Source organism: Lampetra planeri, chromosome 1 (assembly GCF_965212315.1).
Source record: "Lampetra planeri chromosome 1, kcLamPlan1.2.h2, whole genome shotgun sequence".
Classification (NCBI taxonomy): Eukaryota; Metazoa; Chordata; class Hyperoartia; order Petromyzontiformes; family Petromyzontidae; genus Lampetra; species Lampetra planeri.
The window spans coordinates 6,444,872-6,461,018 of NC_136107.1; the positions used below are offsets into that span (position 1 = coordinate 6,444,872).

The 16,147-nt window shown below is 48.2% G+C and overlaps 1 protein-coding gene across 6 annotated transcripts in view; it reads right to left on the reverse strand.

The window, feature by feature from the left end:
• Positions 1-16,147, reverse strand: part of INSIG1 (insulin induced gene 1) — a 54,985-nt gene that overhangs the window by 19,807 nt on the left and 19,031 nt on the right. The window contains exon 1 of one of the 6 annotated variants that reach the window (XM_078615837.1): positions 13,314-13,691. The exons of 1 other annotated variant lie outside the window; for it this stretch is intronic. The gene's annotated coding sequence lies outside the window, so the exon portion shown is untranslated. 4 more of the 6 variants (XM_078616119.1, XM_078615777.1, XM_078616045.1 and 1 more) reach the window with 4 other exon arrangements.

A 16,147-nucleotide genomic window follows, 5' to 3' on the forward strand; every position in this document is an offset into this window, starting at 1 on the left:
TTAACTGATTGTTGCATACCTAATCATAAACGTATTGGCCACGAGGCCATTTATCTATAAAAATAAGTTCACTAAATGCAACTGTCAACAAGACTGTGACGTTAAACATTTACCGACAGTCATGACTGCAACAACACATTAACTGCTGACTCACAACAGAGCAGTTCTCTTGCAAAACAAGATACATAATTACAATGGGCCCTCAAATGACTATTAACAAACACTTATTACCAATTTGCAGGCGTGTTTGTTGCCATACATTAACTGTAGGGTATATTATGGTTCATACTCGATAGAAGCCAATAAGTAATTAAGAGCCAAACCCTGCAGTTATTGAGGGGTTTGGTGAGCAGTCACACGGAGGATCCAATGTTGCCTGCAAGTACCAGTACTCTACAGGCACAACTGCCTTCTGAACAGGAGCCAAATGTGTCAGACAAGATAACGTATTTTATTATCCTTTTAAAAAGAGGTCCTCATGGATTTCTCTCGTCCGTGTTTTATTTTCTTATCTAAGAGACATGCTAGCTTGGGTGTATTTTTTATATGGTGACCAGATGTTGAGAAGCGGCCATCTGGTCATTGAAATTACCAAAGTATCTTCTCATGCTCAAATACTCAGTAAGGATTAGTATTTTAAAAAATAACAGACATTTTACATTAACGGTTACTTAATAACCATTAACTATCATCATTATTCCATCATTGTTCTATCAGCATCGCCGTCAAACATCATAATTCAACTCTATTTTCAGCATTCCATCATCAGACATCTTCATTAATTCATCACCATCAATCCTTTCTACGCACCTTCGATAAGTACGGTTGGCTATGTACAGTGTAAAAGAAGTTCAACATACATACAACTATTCAGAGTTTAAATAAGTATTGGTTCAAATTAAGTGCGACTTCCCAAGATGAATTAAAAAATCATGAACATCAAGTCAAAGTGTCTCCCTGCTCAAATGGAAAATGGGATGAGGCACTTCCATTGATAGCGTTGGCTGCCCTCTGCCAATTCCACACACCAACATTTGTACATATTTTACTGTCCCCAAAATAATTATGGGTTGAATCGAAAACTGTCTCGGTTTGTACTCATGTCCTGCCAATTGTGGGTAAAGTGCTATTAACCGCAACACACCCAGACAGAAATAACTTTATATGTCTGCAGAATTTAAAACGTTAAGTTGTAAATTGAATTGTGAAACATATAGACCTATAGCTGAAGGGTATGATGTGACAGTCAGATGCTTTGCAAATGCTGCACATTGTACAAAGTTTTATGCTTTACTCTTGTAACCACATTATACGTTATGATTGGAAACACCAATTGGATATTTAAACCCTGTAACAAAATGTTAGCATTTCACAAGAGCTGCACTTACACTAGGACCCTTTATTTTAATGAATAGACACTTGTTAAGAGTACAGGTGAAAGAAGTTTAAACAGCCAAAAGCTGTTTATATCAAGAGGAGATGAAGAAACATTCGTGCGAGGGATTTTCGTGAATGTCTTGTGAACAAGATCCAGTTTTAATTAAGTTTGCTCGGTTGACATTGAGCCTGATGAGATTTTGATGCCCCCGTGCAAACACAGCACGTGTATGGCAGTGTCAGGGGCCATGTCCCAAACTTTTACACAATCCACTCTGCAATCTCTAAACAGTACGTGGACCCACAATGCATGTTTTCCCCATTAAGTAATTATCACTAGCTTCGATAAAATTACACATAGTTACACAGGGCCGAGTTCACATTGCTGATGCGACATTATGCGACAATTGATGCATGTGCAAATGTGTAAATGCCTCGTAATGAAGCTCACTTCAATCGTCACCAAGTTTACGAGGTGTGGTGATGATGCATGCGTGTTGTAATCGGGTTGAGGAGTTGGTGGATTGCACAAACATCATCATGTAAGTAGACTCTTCCAACATGATGGGTTTCCTCGGGCTACTCTGATATTCTGATTGAATTTACTCAGCAGTGCATTGTACAAACATTTATCACAGGGCTCCACTGAAAAAAAGAGGGCTGTATTGAGAATATGTAACACAATTTTTGTTCCTGGGTAGTAAGTGTTATTTCGTAATTGCTTATGCCTAAAAAGTCTAGAAATGGCTATTATTCCCCACAAACTTTGCTTTTGTGACCAGAATAGTGATATTTTAAAATTTACCTATTTTCAGTGAGAAAACGGGCGAATGTGTGTCTTTTCGTTCACATAAAGTCAGAAAAAACATCATTAATCAAAATTAATGTGTATTTATACTAAAGTAATACAAAAATGACTACAAAAGATTTGGAAGTGAGTAGTTTTTCGAGATTTACGATTATACTGTAAATCACTTACACGAATTAGCCCCCAAATGTAGTCTCCCATCATGTTCTCGTTATGCTGTCCTTGGTAGCGGCGTTCAAAGTCCAGTATACCCTGGTGGAAGCGCTCGCCTTGCTCCTCCGAGTACGTTCCCATGAACTTCTTGAATTTATCAAGATGAGCATCAAGGATATGGACTTTGAGGGACATCTTACAGCCCATTATGCCTTAGTTCTTCACCAGAGTCTCAACCAGCTCCACATAGTTTTCAACCTCGTGATGGCCGAGGAAGCCACGAACCACTGCGACAAAGCTGTTCCAAGCCGCTTTCTCCTTACTAGTGAGCTTCTTGGGGAATTCATTGCACTCCAGGATCTTATTTATCTGTGGTCCGGCGAAGACACCGGCTTTGACCTTTGCCTCAAGACAGCTTAGAGAAGAAGTCTAGAAGGTACTTGAGGGCTGCCGACTTCTTATCTACAGCTCTGACAAATTGCTTCATGAGGCCCAATTTGATGTGCAGTGGTTGCACCTTCCGGGGGTCCACCAGTGGCTCCCACTTGACGTTGTTCCTCCTCACAGAGAACTCGGTCCGCTGTGGCCAGTCCCGCCTGTGGTAGTGCGCCTTGGTGTCTAAATCTTTTGTAGTCATTTTTGTTTAACTTTAGTATAAATACATGTTAATTTTGATTCATGTTGTTTTTTTCTGACATTATGTGAACGAAAAGACACAAATTCGACCCGTTTTCTCATTGAAAATAGGTAAATTTCAAAATATCACTGTCCTGGTCACAAAAGCAAAGTTTGTGGGGAATAATAGCCATTTTCTTTACTTTTGATGCATAAGCAATTAGGAAATAACACTTACTACCCAGGAACAAAAAACAATTGTTACACAGTGGAATCAATGAGGCTTTACCAGATATGTATTCCCCACCTTCTAACACAGGTTATTTCGCTTTTTCCCCTTCTTTCATTTATTTCTAAAATGGTATATTGTGATAAACACCTTCACAACCTCTTTATCTCACTTTAATACATCAAAAATGTGCCTTTTACTACAATACTATTTCACATCTATGCATAAACTGCACTACAGCATATTTGAAAGTCACAAGGGGTGCATTTATATATTGTTTCGCGGGAGAAAAATTCTTGCTTGGTCAATTGAGTATCTTTGTTAATTATTTGTTTGTGATAAGCCGACCGGTACACTGGGGCCCGTCTGAGACAGCTACAGGCTCTTCATTAAAGTAACTATAACAGTCAAATTATTTGGGTGTTTCGGTAAAGTCCTGTAGATAGGTTCAAAGAAAATAACAAAATAACAAAAAACTACGACGTTTCTTTGAACCTATCTACGTGACTTTACCGAAAGACCCAAAGAATATGAATTCCTGCAGTCACTAAAGCTTTAAGTCAAGATTTATAATAGTCAAGTATCAAGTCAGGAGTTTTCATTTTTGCACATGTGAAGACAAGCTCAAACACAGGTAGCTGGACTGGACAGTGCTGATAAAAAACACACATTCGGCGTTATTACTGTAGTGGCAAAGTTTATGAATGGGGTTTGAGTTATGGAAGCTGTTTCCTTGTTTTCTGCATGGAAATAGCACCCACCATGGAGACGGAACGATTAAATGAGCTCAAGTGAAGGTACTCGGTGGATTGTTACATCATGGGACCGTGACAGATAGAAATGGCTTGGGGATTCCTTCATGCAGCAGTAGTTTGGGCATGGCTGATGATGGCGTGTCAATTCGTGAAAATATATCCAGCAAACAAAAGCAATTACACGAATCACAGCTATAGGTTCGATGTACTTGACCTAGTAATGGTACCGATTATATCTGCGCGGTTGGAAATACTAAAAATGCAGGAAAGCTTGAATAATGCATCTAAAACATGATAAAGCGTATCAACTATACAGTACTTGCTCATGTCATATACAAGAAAACTAAGTGTTCAATCATCGCACTAGATGATTTCCAATTAACGCCACTCATTGATTGAATTTAATCAATAGGAAACCCGAAGAGATCACGCTGTTTAGAAAAGACATAAAAAAACACAGTTTTGCAGATAAAGCTAGTCTGCCATCAAACGTGATGTCACGGTCTTGAAAATTTATCACAGCTGGTGCGTGTCATTTACCAAATAAATTACGTGGCAGAGGAAACTGAACAAGGCAAGTTAGGGACACAATGACTGCAACGCTCAGCTTTCCCATTACCACAGTGTAAGGTTCATTGTGCAATGTCTGCCTACATGTTTAACTGCTGATCTGTCTGCCAGTGAATAATACATCATATGGACCTTATGGCGGGACCCCGGGGCCCGAATAAACGGAAGTCAAAATCGTAATTAATACATTTGTAATAAACGACTGGACCACGATGTCTGGCTCAGTGTCCTTTATTATTCGGTTCGTGCTGTACACCCACACGGCTGTCTTTACTCTAGCTTCTCCACGGTGCTGACTCCAATGTCGGCCCGATCCACAACAGCAGCTCCGCTGCTGTTTCTCCCACACAGCCCCCCTTGGCTGTACTCGCTGCTGCTCTTCTCCCTCCGCAGCTCTCGCAGCTTCTTGCTCTCTCTCTCTCTCTCCGCAGCTCCTCCTGGCAGCCACTCCGCTGCCTCTAACAAGCAGCCCTCTCTCTCTCTCTCCGCAGCTCCTCCTGGCAGCCACACCGCTGCCTCTAACACGCAGCCCTCCTGGCTGTCTCCTCTGCAGCTGCACACCACTCCGCAGCTTCCTCTTATCTTCGGGGTTGGCTCCCGATGGCCGTCGGCGCCCCCCCTCTCCACACTCGCCCGCGTGGCCTCACCCTTTTCCGCTCACACCCCGACTGCCTTCCCCTTCCGGTTTACCCGCTTAAGGCCCCGAACCTTCCCCCCACGTCACATGACTCCACCCCCCGTGACGTCACCTCCGGAAGGTCGCTTACGCCCGCATTACACCACCCTCCCCCGTAGAAAAATCCCAGCCGACCTCGGCTGACCAATAGCAAATCGTAATGCGGCGAACCGAGCTTCCCCCCCTAAAGGACACTAAGCATATAATGTAACAGCAAGAACAACAACAACGCAATTAACATCAACGACCGTACAAAAGCATGCAATAAATACAACTGTAAGAAAAAAAATAACAAGACAGCAACAATCAACGAAACGTAAGCGATTTGGAACGTGTGCGGGTCGCCGGCCCGTCCCGGACGGTCGGCGGCCCACTCGCAGAACGGGAACGCGATGAAAGTCGAGGAATGACAGGGGGTAATCCCCCTGTCGCAGCTGGAAGTCCACCGACGTCCCGTGTCCCTAAAGAGTTAGTCTTGGGCTTGTCCTGTGACCGTGCCCGCAGCTGGGTCGGAAGGGCTGCAGGGCTCGAAGGTCCCGCAGACCTGGCAGGCGTCCTCCGAGCAGGGCCCCTCGTCCCCCGCAATGTCACGGCCGGCCTGTCTGGAACAGGTACGACAGGCGCTCTAGCGAGATCAATGGACGCAGGCAGGGGAGAGTCAGCAGCAACAGACCCCGGCAAGGCAACATTGGGGGATGACGCATCATGTAAGGGAGCAACATATGGTTTCAAGCGCGACGTATGCACAACCCAGCGACGAGACCCAATCTGGACGCGTGCTGACTGTGGGTTGGGAACCGCAATGAGGCGTACGGGACCATGCCAGGGTTTGTGCAATTTCGGCGAGGTCCCCGGACGTACCTGTGGACAATGAAGCCAGGCTAGGTCCCCAACCTTCCAAGGGCACTCCCCCTCAGACCGTCGCGCATATCGCTCGTTCCGGGCCTGGGCTTTGGCCGTAGCCACGCGGGCATTCTCCCGCGCCTCCGTGACTCGGCGAACCGTGTCCTGAATGTATTCAGGAAGTGGTTTACGAGGTCCCTTCACCCCAGTTCCCAATTGCACATCCACCGGCGGCACGTTTTCCCGACCATACATAAGGTAAAACGGCGAATATCCTGTAGCCGCATGAGGCGTCATCCTGTACGCCGAAAGCACCCCGGGGATGTGCAGATCCCAATCTGATTGTTGTTCACTCACGGTATGGCAAAGCATGGCAGACAATGTCCTGTTCAGCCGTTCAACCATACCATCCGTCTGCGGATGGTATGGGGATGTCCGCACTTTCTTAGTCCCAAGGCCCGCGCACACTTCCGCCAATAATTTAGAAGAGAAATTCCTGCCCTGGTCCGTGAGGAGTCTCTCAGGCGCCCCCTTATCCATAATATACCCAAACAAAAAGGCGTCGGTAATGGCCGCGGCCGACTGATCGGGCAACGGCCAGGCCATCGGCCAACGGGAGAGGTACTCAACCCCTACCAGCAAATATTTATTACCCCTCGCCGATGGTGGAAAAGGTCCCAATATGTCCAGTGCCACCAATTCATTGACTCGAGACACCTGAATCGACTGGAGAGGCGGCACGTAAGGATGTTTCGGCGGCTTACGTCGTGCACACGCAGGGCACGCGCGCACGTGCCCTACGACATCTGTCGCCATGCCGTGCCAAAAATAATGACGTTGCAACGTCAACAAGGTCTTCTGCACCCCTAAATGTAAGAGAGTGTCACAATGGAGGGTTTTAATCAACTCGAATCGCAAGGACGTTGGTACCACCAGGCGCCAACGTTCCTGGAACCCCTCCCGCCACATAAGCAGACCATCTCGGAGAGCGGTTTGCGGCCCCACAGCCGTACCCGGACTCCCATTGTCCTTAGCAGACCGCTTCCGCAAGGACACCAATGACTCATCCATCATCTGTTCCCGGATCCAGACAGACCGCGGCAGATTCAAAACCCCGTCAGCCGGTCCCGGTTCCATCGGAGTGTCCGACTTCTCGACGGCCAACGTAAGCGGCTGAGGGGGGTTTGGAATCGGCGAACACCTATGCGTCCCCGACTCACATTTACAAGGGGCGCGCCGCGGTAATCTGGAAAGTGCGTCAGCGTTCGCATGGCGCACTCCCTTCCGATGTTGAATTTGGAAGGAAAATTCCTGTAGCGTGTCCAACCAACGTGCCAACTGTCCGGATGGCTGGTCAATTTTAAGGGCATATTGCAAGGCCGCATGATCCGTACGCACAACAAAAGAACGACCGTAGAGGTATGGTCGAAATTGCCGTAGGAAAAAAACAACCGCCAATAGTTCTCTGCGAGTGACACAGTAGCGGGTTTCCGCAGGAGACAAGACTCGGCTACCATACGCCACGACACGCTCTACACCCCCTTTAGACTGTGATAATACCGCCCCAATACCTGTGTCACTCGCGTCCGTATCAAGAATGAATGGGTGATCGAAATCGGGATAATCCAATGTTGGGGCCGTGGCCAATAGATCACGCAGACTCCGAAAGGCCGCCTCCTCCGGCTGTCCCCAAACAAACTTCCGTCCTTTACCCGTAAGGAGATGCAAAGGCCTCGCAATCGTCGCAAACCCCGGCACAAATCTTCGGTAATACGAGGCAAATCCCAAAAACCGCCGAACATCCCCCACGGTGGCCGGAGTCGGCCAATCCCGGACGCACGCCGTCTTTTCCGGATCCGTGGACACTCCCTCAGCGCTCACAATGTGCCCCAAATAGCGGACGGACCGTTGCAGTAGGTGACATTTCTTTGGTTTGAATTTCAATTTGGCAGAACGCATCCTCGTGAACACTGTCTCCAGCCGCGTCAAATGTTCATCGAATGTGCGGCTGAAGACAATGATATCGTCCAAATATATAAGACATGTCTCCCACTGCAACCCCGTCAAAACGAGCTCCATCAATCTTTGAAATGTAGCAGGGGCCGCATTCAATCCCATCGGGAGACAGTTGAATTGAAATAACCCCTGTGGCGTACGGAATGCGGTTTTCTCCCGTGAGGACTCGTCAAGGGGAAGCTGCCAAAATCCCGAAGAGAGGTCCAGTGTGGAAAAGAACTTAGCCCCCGACAATGCGTCAAGGGAGTCATCCATACGCGGCAGGGGGTAGGCATCTGCCACCGATATCTTATTCAATTTGCGGAAATCAACACAAAATCGCAATTTGCCATCCTTCTTCTTAACCAAGACGACTGGAGCGCCCCATGGGCTGTTAGATGGCGATATAATGTCCGCAGCCAACATGTCTTCCACTGCCCCCCGTACGTGTTCTCGCTCCGTAGGACTCATCCGATGCGAATTTAATCGAATAGGGGCAGCATCGCCCGTCTCAATGTGATGGTAAAGCAACGAAGTGCGGCCCAAATCCAAATCATCGGAGCTGAACACATCGGAATATGTCAACAACAATTTACGCAGCGCACCACGTTGCTCCATGGACAGGGAAGAATTTTCGTCACATAAATGAGCAACCCAACGATCATCCGAACTCCTTGGCTCGGAAACCCCAGCAACAACTCCCCGGCTATGTGGACAATCATGGGTCGCAAACGCCGTAGTGGCATGTGCCACAACCGTACCGGCCGGGACACGGACGTTTTCTCCCCCCGCATTAAGCACCTGTAAAAACGGTAATTGATCCGGCCGGACGATGGTCTGTGCCCCCACCAACGCCAACCCGGTTGTTATCGTGGCGGACGGTGACAACAAGACCCCTACTGCTCCTAGCCGATCAGGCAGGGGCTTCCGATACCGCAAGGGTATAAGCATCTGTGTACCCGGTGGGATGTCCACAGATGCGACGGACAGCGCCTGCACTTGTACGGCCGAAGCAGGTCGCCCCCAGGGCGACGGCAGAAACGAGATTTGACGGCCCCCCGGCAGTTCAATACAATTCTCATTGATTTTGATCAAAATGGGCATCTTAGCCAAAAAATCGGTGCCTAACAAACAAGGAACCGCCAAAGATCTCGATATCAACACAACACCCGAGGCCGACACATCCCCAATAGATATCTTAGCATCCACCTGACCCACGATACCCATGCTACCCCCGTTCGCAGCGACGCACGACCCATAAACCGGACGCACAGCCCTCGGCGGAATGCCTAACAGATGGAAAATGACATCCGATATAATAGTCGCAGACGCCCCCGAGTCGACCAAAATGCGCACGTCCACACCTTGTATGGACCCCGGTACAGTGGACGAACCCGTAGCGGCCGCGACAACTCTCCGTGCCAATTTGCGCCACTGCGTAACTGAATGACAAGGCCCCGTCGATGGCCTTTCCCTAACAACAACAATAGGATCGCGCAACACAGGTGGTGGGTGAGGTGGAAAGCCTTGCCGAGTGTCTGGTGCGTGCCGACAAGCCTGTTTCGGAGGATCTTTAGCCGACTTGACCGGTGCCGAGGCCTCCTGCTGCGGCGGAGCCGGGATGCGGGCCCAGCAGTCTCTGGCGTAGTGGCCCCTACGCCCGCAGCGGAAACATTCGGCCTCGTTGCGCCGAAGCGCAGGCCTCGCCTCCTGACGGCCCCGTTCTGGTAGCGCCGCGCGCGGTCTCGGCCCGCCGCGTCCCGTCCATGGAGCGGAGGCGGCCGTCAGTTGTTGAGGGCCCCGGTCATCCGGAACATAGACAGCCTGCGCAGGGTTCCACCCCAGCGCATCCTCTTCTTTGACGGGCCCTCCCGTCCACGCCGTCACTTGTTTCCAGCGACGGAGGTTGAATTGCGCATCGAGACACTTAGCAGCCGTCCGGGAAGTTAGCTTCTCATGCCCACACACAGGCATGGGGATCCCTAGATCCCGAGACAGCTCCAACATTTTCCCTAATATGAGAGGCTCGAGCAGATCCTGTGGCGTCTCAGGATAAGCTGCCATGGCCAGCTCCAGCACCGCACCCCTGAACGCCACGGGCGACTCCTCTGGTGCTCGTTGTCGTTGAGCGAATCGCCGATGCGCATCATCTGGTGGCTCATAAGCATCGGCCATTTCTTGAAAAACACCACATAAAGTTTCCTTCTTATCGGTCGTTATGGAACGGAAGAATCGGACAGATTCGTCGTCCAGGAGAGTCGGCAACACCTCCAAAGCCTCCGCATCGGTCCATCTTGCTGTGCGTACCGCCGCCAAGAAGCGGCAGGCGAACGCGCTCCAGTCCCCACCGACGGAAAATTCTTTAACCGTTGTAAGGTGGCGACTCCGACTCCTCTTCCCGCCGTCTTCCAATGGTGGTGGCTGTGATGGCAAATTCAAAATGGCGTCGGCCCGCAGCGTGGCCAAGATGGCGGTTTGGCGCCACGGAGCGCGCAAAATGGCGGCCTCTTGCCGCGTGGGCAATGGCGGCGGCAGGACAGGCAACGTGGCGGGCCGCAGAGCACCACTTGCGTCTTCCATCGTCCCTGGCGCGACGAGATGGCATAGATGCGCCAGGACGTCCTTAAGTGCCTCCAGTTGTACCGCCATCGCTTGCCATCGTTGATCCGCGTCTGATGATGTCGACGGACCCGCCACCGCGCCAACATCCTCCACTCCCGTTCCCGTGGTCGCCTCAGCCGGGCTCTCCTCCACCACCCCAACAGGATCCGTGGTTGGAGGGAGTTCGTCGTCGTCGGACGAAGAAGCCGATGCAGGCGCCGGATTAACTTTCTTCCTCGACATGCCGTTGCACTTCCGACACCAGTGTAATAAACGACTGGACCACGATGTCTGGCTCAGTGTCCTTTATTATTCGGTTCGTGCTGTACACCCACACGGCTGTCTTTACTCTGTAGCTTCTCCACGGTGCTGACTCCAATGTCGGCCCGATCCACAACAGCAGCTCCGCTGCTGTTTCTCCCACACAGCCCCCCTTGGCTGTACTCGCTGCTGCTCTTCTCCCTCCGCAGCTCTCGCAGCTTCTTGCTCTCTCTCTCTCCGCAGCTCCTCCTGGCAGCCACTCCGCTGCCTCTAACAAGCAGCCCTCTCTCTCTCTCTCCGCAGCTCCTCCTGGCAGCCACACCGCTGCCTCTAACACGCAGCCCTCCTGGCTGTCTCCTCTGCAGCTGCACACCACTCCGCAGCTTCCTCTTATCTTCGGGGTTGGCTCCCGATGGCCGTCGGCGCCCCCCCTCTCCACACTCGCCCGCGTGGCCTCACCCTTTTCCGCTCACACCCCGACTGCCTTCCCCTTCCGGTTTACCCGCTTAAGGCCCCGAACCTTCCCCCCACGTCACATGACTCCACCCCCCGTGACGTCACCTCCGGAAGGTCGCTTACGCCCGCATTACACATTTAGTTTTGGCGACTCCGTCCCACCTGGCGCAGATCATTCTGTGTTCATGTCGTCCAAACGCAGCGAGGACGAATGCACAGAAGAAACAAAACTTTGAAACTCGGATTAGCGCATCGTGTAGAACTCGTTGAGAGGAATAGATTGCCGTATGGTTTGCCTTCAACAGACATAAAATGACGTCGCAACGCAGTTTATGCGAGAGCCAGGGGCTTATGGGAACCCGGGGTCCCACCGTAAGGTTCATATGATCTTTTCATCTAATGTACTCTTCATCCCATGAAGACACAAGTAACGTGGATTCAACTTTTAACCCAATGCAAAAGTTATTAAATTTTTATATGACGGACATTTAATTCAATAAAGACCGAATGTGGCCTGAGGTTACAGCATCCGAATGTGAATCCTACTTGGGGATCAACTCAGCTTATCATCTTTCTGGGGGTTGCTAAAATAAGTACCAACTGTGGGAAGTGAACAGTGGGCATCCTATGGAGAGACTGGTTTCCACCATGAACTATCCAAACTGGATCTAAGAAGCCAACTGAGTTGAGTGTGATCTAATTAATTTGACTGCGTTGTTTATGTTGTGATCACCCAATGCACGTTTCAGCCAATGAAGATCCAATATTTCACCCAGTAAAAAACAATGTAATGTACTCATGACCAAAGAACTCGTGGACCAGGTGAATACTGCATCCACACAATATGTGATTATGATTGCATGAGATGTTGTGACTATTGCATCCACGGGGCATATATCATGCAATGAAATTCAGATGGGCATTTTACTATATTTAATGGAAGCATTTCACCCACTTATCGTTCGAGCATGTGCCAAATACAAAACACAAGAGTCAACAATAACAAGGCGACCAGACGACCAATAGGAACGCTCCAGCCAGGCCTTGCCCACCCACACGCCTCCAGTCACCACCACGAACAAAAACATCACAAACACCTTTAACAACAACACTACTTCAAACAACACTGCAACTAAAACACATTAAAAAGACCACCACTACTAATGAAACAACACAACCACCGCAAATGCTACGACACAAAAAACATTAGCAACACCAATGCTAATACAATACAGCACCACCATCAATAACACATCAAAAAACACTGTGACAAAATAATTACTGACACCAAACACCAATACCACAACAAAGCCACCACCACGACCATCAATAACATGAATATATACTGTGTAAAATGTACCAAGACCATCGTGAATATTGCCAACAACCTAATAGCGACACAAACACTAACAGCAGATACGCCACTAACGCTAAGAAACCAATACATATCATCGAAGCAGCACACTAATAATAATACAACAGAATAATATTACCACCCACCAACACGATACCATCAACAACCAATTCAACAACAATACCCGCCATTCGCCACTAAGTGACGGTAACGTCAACACGGCGCTCGTGCCAGGCGAGTGAACTTTGAGGCCACGTGAAGTGTCGAATGCTCGCCGACAGGTCTCAGGACAGACCCAGCAAGTGCCATGGGTTGGCTTAATGAGATGACTGGTACATGCACCAAGCTTGTACCCCCTGCTGTGCCAACTTGCTGTATTTTTATATTCTTTGTTGCTGTATTATACCCACCCGGCGGTCCGCTCGTTGTTGTGAGCGTCGCTCCTCTGCCCCCTGCACCTCAACAACCATCAAAAACCACCAACAGCAATACCACAACCATCATAACGATTATCGACATCCACATCATCACCCTCACAGCACCTACACCATTATCAACACAACAATGATGATACCCTAAGCACCAACTAAATAGCACCACCAGAGCCAAGCCATCCTTACCACAGCCTCCTGGTGATGTCTTTAATGTCTTCTTGTCCCACGCCTGGGTGTCTAAGCGTCTTTGTGGCTAACCCGAACACTCAATGTATGAAACTCACGATGGCTATGTATTAAGTCCGTCTGTGCATTAAACTGTCTATGCATCAGTCTGTGTTAAGACTATATTACTTTGTATCTCCGTGCATTACACTGTGTTTGAGTTTCTGTATCTCTGCATGAGCCGAGTCTTTATGAGTTTGTTATGTCCCGCTGTGTGTGAGTCAATCAAGATTGCCTGTGTGAGTCTCTCTGTGAGGCCCTCTGTGTGCGAGTCACTGTCCCCGTGGCGCGCGGCCTCGCGTGAGCCAGCGCCGTCCAATCAGCGCGCCGCACGCGCGTGACGTCACCACCACGGTGTGTTTTTTTGTTTACGACTTTTTCACTTCCGCTACCGGGCGTGGACGTCGAGCATCTTCCGGAATCAGAAGACATCTTCCGGAATTGGAAGACATCTTCCGGAATTGGAAGGCATCTTTCGGAATGGTAAGACATCTTCCGATACTTCTGGAAGAGGAAACATCTTCCAGGATGAAGGAAAACCTTTCTTCCCAAAGTGGAAGAGGGCTTCCAGAAGACGCAGACGTCTTCCTGTAGACGAAGACGTCTTCCAGAAGTCGTCTTTGCTCGGTCGTTCACTTCCATTTGCACAGGAAAAGGGGGCCGTGTGAACTATGGGTTACGTAATTGTATTTTTTTACTGTTATATAAATTTACCCAAATGTATGATATACTTAGCCACTAAAATTTACTTTAACGTGGATTACTTCTGCGTGGAGTCATCAAGGTGTGCATTAAGTGAAGTGGTTCGCAAGAGTTGGCTATGATGATATAACAAGTTTAACACCGAGGCTTTCGCGACCAATATCTCCATATATAGAAAAGGCAAAGTTGTGATTATGTGTGTCTGTTATAAATGTTCCCGATATGCAAAAAACTGGAAATTTGCCATGTGGGTACTTTCCAGACTGTACACCATGCAAACATTATAAAAATACACTTTTGTGCACACAATCGACAGGAGGTACAAGAACAATGGGCTTGCATAATTGATTACCATTCAACTAACCCAATCATCAATGGATACCCATAGTCATTTATATGCATTCATTAATCCCCCCACTTTACCCAATACGTTGCTCACAAGGAACGAAACAGGAGAATTTCTCCACAAATCTGGCTGTCGCCTGATAAAACTAGTTGTAATTACTGGCAAAACATCGTATTCAGAATGTAAATGTTGTGGCTTGTGCTCTCCAACACACGGGTGTGCTGTACTACTAACGAATTGGCATGGTCTGTTTACGTGACAAACCTTACTAATTGGCTGTCGGGTGGTGGCGGGTTTAACGACACATGTATATATTTCCGCGATCTAATCCAAAAAAATCTGTATTGTGGCGTTACAGTTTTGATGTGGCAAATACAACTTTGTGGGGCAGTAAGGAGTCTCAACCATTGATTGGTGTGAGAAGCCTCCTGAGGTTATATTCTGGGGGCTTTTCCCTCACGTGATGTGACGCAGTTGTTCACTTTAACAATTAGGGACGAATATTTTTTCACCTCAATGCTTTTTTTCGTAGCATGAAAAAGTAGTTTTGAATAGACTAAAATTACTTACCTAAACGCCTGTCTAGTTTAAATGAGATGTTCGGGTTGAGGCATGTTGCAAAAGTGTATTTATGTGGTTGACTCTTAGAACTCTCTCAACTTTTCTGCACAACAGATAATTTTGGAACACATGATTCGTTAAAAAATAATTGTAAAGGACATTAAGTGGGCTTTGGTGGGAAATCGCAAATTAGATCATGGTATATGGACAATGTTGGAGGAAGATATGAATCCAGAGGGGACAAGCCCGAAAATATGACCACCGTGGATATAAAGCAATCGCAGGACTCTGAAGAATGACAATGTGGGCAGGCTTCATGTAGTACATGATTGGCTATAAGCGGCATTTGTGTGTGTTGGATTTGCCGAACGATTTGCGTGGCCCTCATTTTCAGCCAACAATCCCGCTGGAAGAGATTTTGTGGGGTTACATCCAGACTCTTGATTTCACCACAAAAGCAGGAGACATCAGTGACATTAGCTGAATCATCATCGAGTGTTAGGCTATGTTTGACAAAGCAAATCATATTTTGCTTCACCGTATCAGCATGCTGGGCACGGAGGGAAGCTTTGCATCCATGGCAAGTGAGCCGGGCCGAGGCTGCGCATTCTTCCTCGTCACAGTCCCGGCCGGGACTCCGCTGCTGCACTGCACGGACATTGCGGATATCGTCGGCGGAGTGAGGGACTCGATAGCGGTGGCCCCTTCTCCCTTCCGGCTCCAGCCCCTCGCCGCCTTCCTTTGTCTTCCCAATGCAATGTTCGCTGATTACCGTTCAGCCCGCCAGCTTTCTGTCGCCCCCAAATACGACCAGGCCTATCCCAAACCCTCTTTATCAATCCATATTGATTTGCTACATCAAAACTACACCACGTACAATAACCCAATTCTTTCTGTCAAATTATTGCCATGCTATGCACAATTTTATATTCTTTGGTTTTTCGGTAAAGTCACATAGATAGGTTCAAAGAAAATAACAAAAAATAACTAAATATCTTCTTGGTTCTTTCGGTAAAGTCACGTAGAAGGGAAGTAATAACATAATAAAACAGAATAAAATACAATTCTCACGACGTTTCGGCCACAACGCAAGCAGCCGTCCTCAGGTGAACAACAGGTCTGTCGGAAAGACAGCGTCTGAAGAAATCGAAATAGCAAAAACTACGACGTTTCGATCGCAACACGA